Source organism: Nicotiana tomentosiformis, chromosome 3 (genome assembly GCF_000390325.3).
Source record: "Nicotiana tomentosiformis chromosome 3, ASM39032v3, whole genome shotgun sequence".
NCBI lineage: Eukaryota > Viridiplantae > Streptophyta > Magnoliopsida > Solanales > Solanaceae > Nicotiana > Nicotiana tomentosiformis.
Window position 1 is genome coordinate 62535814 of NC_090814.1, and position 9733 is coordinate 62545546.

A 9733-nucleotide genomic window follows, 5' to 3' on the forward strand; every position below is an offset into this window, starting at 1 on the left:
CGTCCAGTCTAAAATGCATGTCATGATTCATTGAAGTCGGCACATATCTCCAGATAAGTCTACTTATTTCTGTCCCCGAAAGGGGCACCTTTTATTTATACACAATTCTTTTTTCACTTCCAATTGATATTCAATTCTTTTCCATAATTTTTCTTAGATTCCCTTTCGGTCTAATCTTGCATCAAAAGCAAAGCTAAAACTGGCTGCAAAACTGGCTATAGTTTCCCCGTAATACCGAGCACAATTTGGAGCATATACGACATTGACGAAGGCAGGAATCCATCTGTGATCTCTTTTGATAAGGCGGACAAAGTATCTCAAAGAAACTGAAAAGGTCGCCTAAGCAAAACTTGCTTCATGGGAAAAGTTGATAAGCACTATAGACAGAAATTGGTTTTGGGTGCAACACAACTAAGTTTGATTTTAAAGGAAAATTGCCTTGCCTTAGGGACAAGGATTAGCGGTACCATGGACATCCGAGTATGAAATAGCCAGGGGCAACGTCAGAAAGACAATGTCTCTAGAAAGCGATACAGAGTATCCGGGAACCTCGGTACCACACTGAAAAAATCAATTCTTCGACAGCGGAGGGGTAAATTCAAACTATTCAGGCATCAAGGCCACAAACCGACCACCACTTTAAAAACTCACAAATTTTTCTTTGTTTGAAGCAGGATCAAAGCAGTGCAGAATGGCGATTCTCAAAAGGCGAATGTCACCAAAGGTAAGTTTCCTCAAAATCTCCACTTTCCTTTATTTGCAGCATGCATCATTACTGTCCATACCTCCCATTTTCGTAGCTTAAACCAGGTAGAACCTTTTCACCTAGGGGGATCCAGCTCACAGTTCCGGGTAAAAGTACTCTTTGCTTAAGATATTTTACGTAGCTTAACACATGTAGAACCTTTTCGCCTAGGGGGATCTAACTCATAGTTTCCGGGTAGAAGTACTCTTCGCTCAGGCTGTTTTTTGTAGCTTAACCCAGGTAGAACCTTTTCGCCTAGGGAGATTCAGCTCATAGTTCCGGATATAGGTACTTTTCGCTCAGATGTTTTACAGTAGCTTAACCCAGGTAGAACCTTTTTCTCCTAGGGGGATCCAGCTCATATTTTCGGGTAGAAGTACTCTTCACCCATGCTTGTTTTTCATAGCTTAACCCAGGTAGAACATTTTAGCCTAGGGGGATCCAACTCATAGTTTCCGGGTAGAAGTACTCTTCGCTCAGGCTATTTTTTATAGCTTAACCCAGACAGAACCTTTTCGCCTAGGGGGATTCAGCTCATAGTTCCGGGTAGAAGTACTCTTCGCTCAGATGTTTTACAGTAGCTTAACTCAGGTAGAACCATTTCACCTAGGGGGTCCAGCTCATATTTTCGGATAGAAGTACTCTTCGCTCAGGCTGTTATACGTAGTTTAATCCAGGTATAACTTTTTCGCCTAGGGGGTTCCAGCTCATGTTTTCGAGTAGAAATACTCTTTGCCCAGGTTTGCTTTTCATAGTTTAACCTAGGTAGAACCTTTTCGCCCATGGGATTCAGCATCCTTTCAGTAATACAGCGTGCTAGCCCCTAGTTACACTCCTTTCTGTAATATAGGGTACCAACTCCTGGTTACGCTCATTTCAGTAATACAGTGTGTCAGCCCCTGGTTACTCTCCTTTCAGTAATACAAGGTACCAACCCCTGGTTACACACCTTTCAGTAATACATGGTGCCAACACCTGGTTACACTCCTTTATGTAATATAGTGTACCAACCCCTGGTTACACTCCTTTCGGTAATACAGGGTACCAACCCCTGGTTACATTCCTTCTCAGTAATACAGGGTGCCAACCCCTGGTTACATTCCTTTCGGTAATACATGGTACCAATCCCTGGTTACATTCCTTCTTAGTAATACCGGGTGCCAACCCTTGATTACACTTCTTTCAGTAATACAGGGTGCCAGCCTCTGTTACACTCCTTTCAGTAATACAAGGTACCAATCTCTGGTTACACTCATTTCAGTAATATGGGGTGCCAATCCCTGGTTATACTCTTTTATGTAATACAGGGTACCAACCCCTGGTTACACTCCTTTCGGTAATACAGTGTACCAATCCCTGGTTACATTCCTTCTCAATAATACAGGGTGCCAATCCCTAGTTACGCTTTTTTCAGTAATACAGGGTGCCAGCCCCTGGTTACACTCCTTTCAGTAATACAGGGTGCCAACCCCTAGTTACACTCCTTTTTGTAATACAGGGTACCAATCCCTGGTTACACTCCTTTCGGTAATACAGGATACCAACCCCTGGTTACATTCTTTTCGGTAATACAGGGTACCAACCCCTGGTTAAACTCATTTCGGTAATATAGGGTACGAACCCTTGGTTACATTTTCTTTCGGTAATACAGGGTACCAACCCCTGGTTACATTCCCTTTCATTAATACAAGGTACCATCATCTAATTCCATTTCCTTTGGTAACATAAGTTACTTCCCCTTGTGGTTGCATATCCTCACATAGTTAGTTTATACTACTCCCGTTGTTTTCATTTCAACAAATTAGATACTTTATAGCTTTCTCTAACTCATAAAACTTTCCTAGTGCCAAACTGGGGCAGAAAAATTTTGTTCGTTTTGTTCGTCTTTGATGGCTTTACAGACCCCGCCACATAGCACAAGTGACGAGTAAAGCTTGCGGTTTCAACTTTCTCATCAGAATAAAGAAGTTTTTCTATCACAAGATAGTTGGAGTTAGCTTGGATAATGTGTCAGCAGCCCACCTTCTCGAGTTTCATTTTCTCGAATTCTGATCCGGAAAGCAAGCAACCGAGAATGAGTCATGATCTTTTTCTCAAAGAGAATCAAGATCCAATCTAAGGTCAACACAAGCGAGCAGGTCAAGAATCAAGATTTGACTCCACAAGACACGTAGATTAGGAATTTTGTAACTCTTAGTTTGGAGACATATGTAGTTCTTTCTCTTTTCCTTTTGATGTAAATAGCAAGTAACAGTAACAACAACAACAACAACAACAGTCTTAAATCTAGTGTCTGGTAGTCCCAGCTACCAAATCTTTTCAAAACTACACTGACCTGATTCCTCTAAACAAGGATATGTAGGCAACCTCGGAAGCAAGGTTTGGTCACCATTTAAAAAAAAATACTTTCATTGGAGTGATATGTGAGCAAAAATTAGCCATGGCATTCACTTTTCTTTGCACGAAAACTCTTCATGTTCTCGAGCAAAGAGGGGCAGTTGTGAATACCTAATTTTTGTACTGTTTTAACACCTCCTAAAATCATTAATATTTTGTTGCTTTAATTATTTTTACCAATTTTTGTGTCTTTGATTGCATATTTCCTATCATAAAAATACCAAAAAATAGTTCTTTCTTTGTTTGTGCATTTTAGGAATTAACTAACTATTCAATTGGTGAATTAATCTAGTTAATTGATCATTTGAATAAGTTACTTAATTAATTTATTTGTTTGTGTAAATTTAGTTTAATAAGTAGGATTAAGAAATAAATTGGGCCAAATTTAAAAGAGAAAGTGGCCAAAAGTACAAGATAAGGGGCTGCCCTTGAAAGGGTCTGAAACGACGTAGTTTTGCCTCAAAACTACGTCGTTTCATTAAGTGACCCAAGATCAAATCTCACCCATTGATCACCCCTTGATCTAATGGTCCATATTTGATCTCTCAAGAGGTATTTAAAGCCTCAAAAATCTAAAATATTCCCTCATTTTCCCCATAACTCTTTCTCTCTTCTCTCTCTCTCTTCTCTCTTTTCTCTCTCTTCTCTCTGGTTACGATATCTTGTTATTTAATTCATTCTTTATCAATTATAATAAAGCAAGTATTAAAAGCGGATAGGTAAAACATAAAAATCATATAAATCACAGTTTGTCCAAAATTAATTCAAGCCAAGTTTTAAGTCAATAAAGTGACCGTGCTAGAACCACGAGACTCGGGGAATACCTTACACCTTCTCCCCGGTCAACATAATTCCTTACCTGAACTTTATTTTCGCAGACCAATAATAATAGAGTCAAACCTTCCTTTGACTAGAGATTCAAATAAAGGGTGACTTGAAACACCCAAAAAATCAATTCTAAGTGGCGACTCTCAATAATAAAATAATCCCTACTCAAATTTGTTACTTTAATTGGAAAAACTCTTTAACCCACAATCAACACACATTATCTTTTTGGGGGTAGAAAAGAGGTATGACAATGCCCGATGATGAACACACTGTTCTCCTTTCATGGATCTCCATATGAAGGGCTCCCAGTCTCGATTTCAATCTCGTGCGTCCATGCCCTTCTTCCATTTTCTTCACCGGGAAATTGGGGTGTGCATTATCCCCGATTTTACCCGTATACATCAAGAAAGTATTTTAAGTTCGTTGAGTATAATTTTATTACAAGAACTTGTATAAATGTAATGCTCAAGTAAAATTGTGATTTACAGGGCAAAAGTTACAGGCTGTGTGCACTCCCAACACACTTTTTACCTAAAACATGTATTGTTCTAATCTATCTTAGAACAATTACTTAGTTGCTAACAAAAATTTTGTATTTCAATAAAAATTGAAAATTTAAAAAATAACATGTAGTATTACTATAGTTATTTAAAAATAAAATAATATATATATATATATACTTGATGTTTGACTCAAATATTACAACGATAAAGAAGAAGGTCAGGATCAGAAAAGTACTCTGGTGACTTGCTACTGAAGCTTGTCAAAACAAATATAGTTTGTTACTTGTGCTGTTTCAATCTGAATCCAACTAAAGGCGCAAAACAAATTTTTTTGATGCTTTATATTTTAAACTTCAACTTGGTTTGATAATATTTGAACTTTTTAAAAAATTTAAAATTCATCCTAATTATTCAATATGGTTATAAGATTGTATCAAAATTATAATTTTACTTAAGAAATTAAAATTTTAATTTAGTAAAGTTCAATTCCGTTTGATTTAATCAATTTTCGAATAATTATCGACATCTCTAATGTTAGGCTCAGCCCCAAGTGTCCGGTAACGCTTATAAGATTAGTTGACAGTACAGATAGATAAGATTCACATGCCATCCAAATGGAGATAAGATCTTTGTTATGACCTGCGCTGTGACACATTTTTCCAGTCAATAAAGCAAGTGGAGACGGGCAGAAATTAACGAAAACCGTTTAGCAAGGAAGAATCGAGCTGCTTTTGAAAAATATAGTTAGATTCTCACAAATGGTGACAAGAATCTACTTTAGCATGTTACCTAGGCTTAGACAAAAGCATCAAGCCATTGATCAACAAATGACTCGTGTAAAGGGCCATGATTCTCATGGCTGAACTTGAAAGTTGAAACCAAAACTGTTTTCAAGATAGAACGCAAAGTGGATATGCATGCATTTCCCTCTTTTGGTCTTTATTTGTTGGGTTCTTAAGGCGTGAATTAGAAATGGAAAAATGATATTGTCCCTCAAGGAAAAAGTACTTCGTCTAATATTAGAAACTAACTTATACACTTAGTTTAAACGGTTATAAAGAAGGCAAGCCTTCGAGCTATCATCGCTCAACTTTGGATTTGATTGATTAATTTGCGAATTTTTTTATTTTTTTGCAATCTCTTTTATGTAAAGGCACCTCGCGAAACAGACATTAGGTAAAGGCTGCAATCTGAATTGCACCTTTTCAACTCTCACCCATTCGTGGCTATATATTTCATGTGAATGTTAACAATTATTGCTTTGATTATGTTTTTCTCAAACTCTTTAAATATTTCAAGTTATTAACTATGATGACTTATAGTAAACTTTAAATATGTAAACTTTTTCAAAACACTTGAAAATCTATACCCGAATTTACAGAAAATTAGATGCTTTGACTCTTGTATTTTAAACCCGGAAGTAAATTGTCATGAGACAGAGGCAGCGGCGGACGCACGTGGTGGCAAGCGGGTTCAACTGAACTCGCTTCATCAAAAATTTTACTATGTATATGTATAAATTAGGATTAAAGCTGCGTAAATTTTGTATAAATATTTTATTTGAACTCACTTGACAACTACTATTTTACGACTAAAGTTATGTACTTCTATGATTGAACCCGTTTGCACAAAATCTTAAGTCTGTCGCTGAACAAAGGGAGTAATTGGGCCAGCTCATGTACTCTCTCCCATAAACCTGCTAAAGAAATTAATCAAAGAATGACGTACACGATAACAGCATTTAACTATTCAATACAAATATGTCCTCAAGCGTAGATAGTAAAAGTAAGGAGGAACTTAGTAATAAGAAAACTCCGCGAACGTTGCAAATTGCCCGTCTAGCTCAGTTGGTAGAGCGCAAGGCTCTTAACCTTGTGGTCGTGGGTTCGAGCCCCACGGTGGGCGAATACACTTTTCCTTTTCTCAAAATTTGGAAGTAAATTTAAGAGTCATCTTTCCAAGTCAGATATTTGGATTTAGGAGTCAGCAAAGAACAGAACAATGACAGCTGATGGGATTGAAGCAGTCACCCACTCTTTTTGTCCTTTAATGCCTGAGCTGAATAATTTCCATTCCTCCCTTCGTATTGTCCCTACACGACAGCAAGTACTGGCCATCTCCATCTCTATTACTAATAAAAACTCAGACCCGTCCTTGTCTGCTACCTTCATTCTCACACTTATGATTTTAACCTTGATTTTTTTTTATCTTTATCTGTTATTCCTTCTTCTATTTTATTACGTAAAAATCTTTCTTTTATACATTTTGTAATTTTTCATTCCGTGTCCGATACTCACATAAGAGCTCGACTAATAGTCTGATCGGTCAAGCAGGAGAAATCAACTTATTTTGAAAAGTATTTTTTTCAAAAATGCTTTCGAAAAAAGTACTTTCATAGAGAAGCAGTTTGTGTTTGGCTAATCAATCTGAAAACATTTTTGAGCAATAATTTGTGTTCGGCCAAACTTTTCAGAAAGTGTCTTTTAAGTATCAAATTACGAATAAGGATTTACTTAATAGTTAAATATTATAAGTAAATAAATAATCTCAAAAATTTATTATTACAAGCAATAATTAAATCTTTTCATTTTATTTAAGTAAAATATAAAAATAAAATTTAAAAGTACTTAATTCTTTTAATATAAGTTAAATATATTAAAAATCATTCAACAAATATAAAAGCATTCACCTCTAAAATCACTATATATTAGAAAGCTATCCTAAAAATATTAGAAAATATTTATACGTTAATATCCTAAGTATTAGGTTTAACGGTTATTTTTGTATACACTATATTTTATTAAGGGTATTTTTGGTAAAAAGAAAAGTCAAAACTACTTCTGCTTTTGATTTTGGGAAGAAGCTACTTTTTTCTACTCCTCAGAAATTGATTCTGATTCTTCCCAAAGTACTTTTTTTTCCAAAAAAAACTCGGTCAAACACTTCAAGTTAAAAAAAATAAAAAAAATTTAAAAATAATTTTGGTCTCGAGAAGCTCGGTCACATGCTATAATTCATATTCTTGCCCATTAAAAGGGAAAACATTCTTTACCAAATTTTTTATGATTTTATCATACCAAGAGCTCGAGAGGGGACCTATGATTAAGGAACATCTTCTATACATGATTTATTAGGGCATGAGCAAATTGCGCTATTGTCAGCAAGAAAAAGAAATATCTAGTGCCTATTGTTTTTTTGTGGGAGAAGCATGTAGTTTTCTATAATTTGTATAAGATCTAGAAATGAGGTCGGTATAATTTTATTAAATATCTAGAAGAAGATATATTTGCATTAATTGAATTTCAAACTACACTTTTATTCATTACCCAGTTACCCTTCTCATTCTTTTTCTGAGCTACTAAATTTACTGCCACTGCTTTAAGGCTTTTCCCTACTCTTGTGTGCTAGAATTGTTTTCTGGTAATATCTACAGTCTGATATAGATCTGATGTATCAACTTAAGCCCAAACTTGAAAAATTCGTACCTCTGTCTGCTAATCCAAAAACCGAAAAAATTAAAAAGAAAGAGAGGACAACTTACTTTGGTCAGATGACAACTGTGGAGAGTAATTGGAGTTGGTCTGGTAGAGACAAATGATGATAATAATAATAATATAAATCTGACATTCTTTCTCGTAATTAAATCTGCAACAAACAAATCAACACCTAACATTTTTAATGGTTATTAAGTTATACTTCTTTTTTTCGATCAGTTCACAGTTTTTAATTTTTGCAAGTCATTTGTTTTCCTTTCTTTTTTTATTAAAGAATTGGAGATCTAAAATCTAATCCGTGATACAACTACAAATTAATTCCCAGCATATTTTACTATTTGTTATGCATTTTCACATTAAATTAGGGAGGATACGAGAACTAACTGGATCAGCAATGCTTAGGAGACACTGCGTGCAACCTTTTTCATACAATATCATCGAAAATTAGTATCCTCTCATAATGTTTTTTGGTGCCAAAATTCACAGTTTTTCTCTATATCCAACTTGGAAAAATATATATGAGTTGATATAATAAAGACGTACCCAGACATAATAGGGACAATATTAGTACTATACGTAAGTACTAGGAGACACTTGGATTCGAACTTAATTATGCCAAACTTTTTTTTAACAAAACTATATAAATGGCTACTCTTTCGGCTCTTATGTACTAATTACTTAAATAGTTAAATAGTCTCACTCAAGAGTGACATCTTTACACAAAATATGAACCTAAATCATAAAAATGAGCCTACATTAAAGTTAAGGACGCATTTGCTATTTTAGTACTAGTAGTTTTACTTTTGGCCACTTGGCTGATCCAAGAAAAAGCAAAACATTCTATGAATCATACATTCGGCTTTCTCAACAAAATTTGATAAGAATTCTTCTAATTCAGTCACCTCACGAGTCACGGCTTTGATTTAATTTTATTAGACGCATTAAGTTCAAATTCGGTCAAAAATAAAAGTTTGATATTTAAATTAAGAAATAAAGAACAAATCCACACCAAGTTTCTAATCGTATTAGCAAGGTACCCTATACTATGTAGCAATTTCTCAATAATGAAAAAAAAAGTGTATTCTTCCAAGTCAGTCATTTCCATAGTACTAGCATTTCTTGTACCACAATTAAGTAAAATTGACTTCATCAAAGCTTCTGCTTGACTTACACATATAATTTAAGCGAGTTATACATTATAGTTTATATTATCCAATCAATTTTCAAATACCTAGAGATACGAGCGATCTTCTGCAGATTGCTTCACGTTACCTTTGAGATTATATTCTACTATGGTTTATCTAAATGATGAAACAAAAACAGAGTACCACTCAAAAAGAAAATCCCCATACGGAAACACTATTTACTACTCTTATTAAGACTTAAATGGTGCAGAAAAAAGAAATCCTTACCTAAGGAAGCGGATATGACATGCTTTGGCCTGTAGCGGAAATTACTGTACATTTTTCTTTCGATTGAGTATTTCTTTCTTGCTCAATATTTCGATTAATTCGAATTCACATCAGAAAATCCGATCAATCTAATATCGGAGTATAGTTTCATTCCTCCAATGCAAATCCACTAGAAGGAAAAAAGATGGCAATTTCTACTACTTACAGTTTATATTACCATCCATCTTCAATTAACAAGAAAATAAACCCGTGTTAATCTAATTACTGAAAGAAAATAATCTTGCTAGAGATAAAACTCAAAAAAGAACAACGTAAAAAGAAGGAAGCTTCTGGAGCATAAATACTGACACGGCC

At 35.0% G+C, this 9733-nt stretch overlaps 1 non-coding gene across 1 annotated transcript; it reads left to right on the forward strand.

Moving 5' to 3' along the window:
- Positions 1-6305: 6305 nt before the first annotated feature.
- Positions 6306-6378, forward strand: TRNAK-CUU (transfer RNA lysine (anticodon CUU)). The gene has a single exon. It is a non-coding gene; the product is annotated as a tRNA-Lys (tRNA).
- Positions 6379-9733: the final 3355 nt, after the last annotated feature.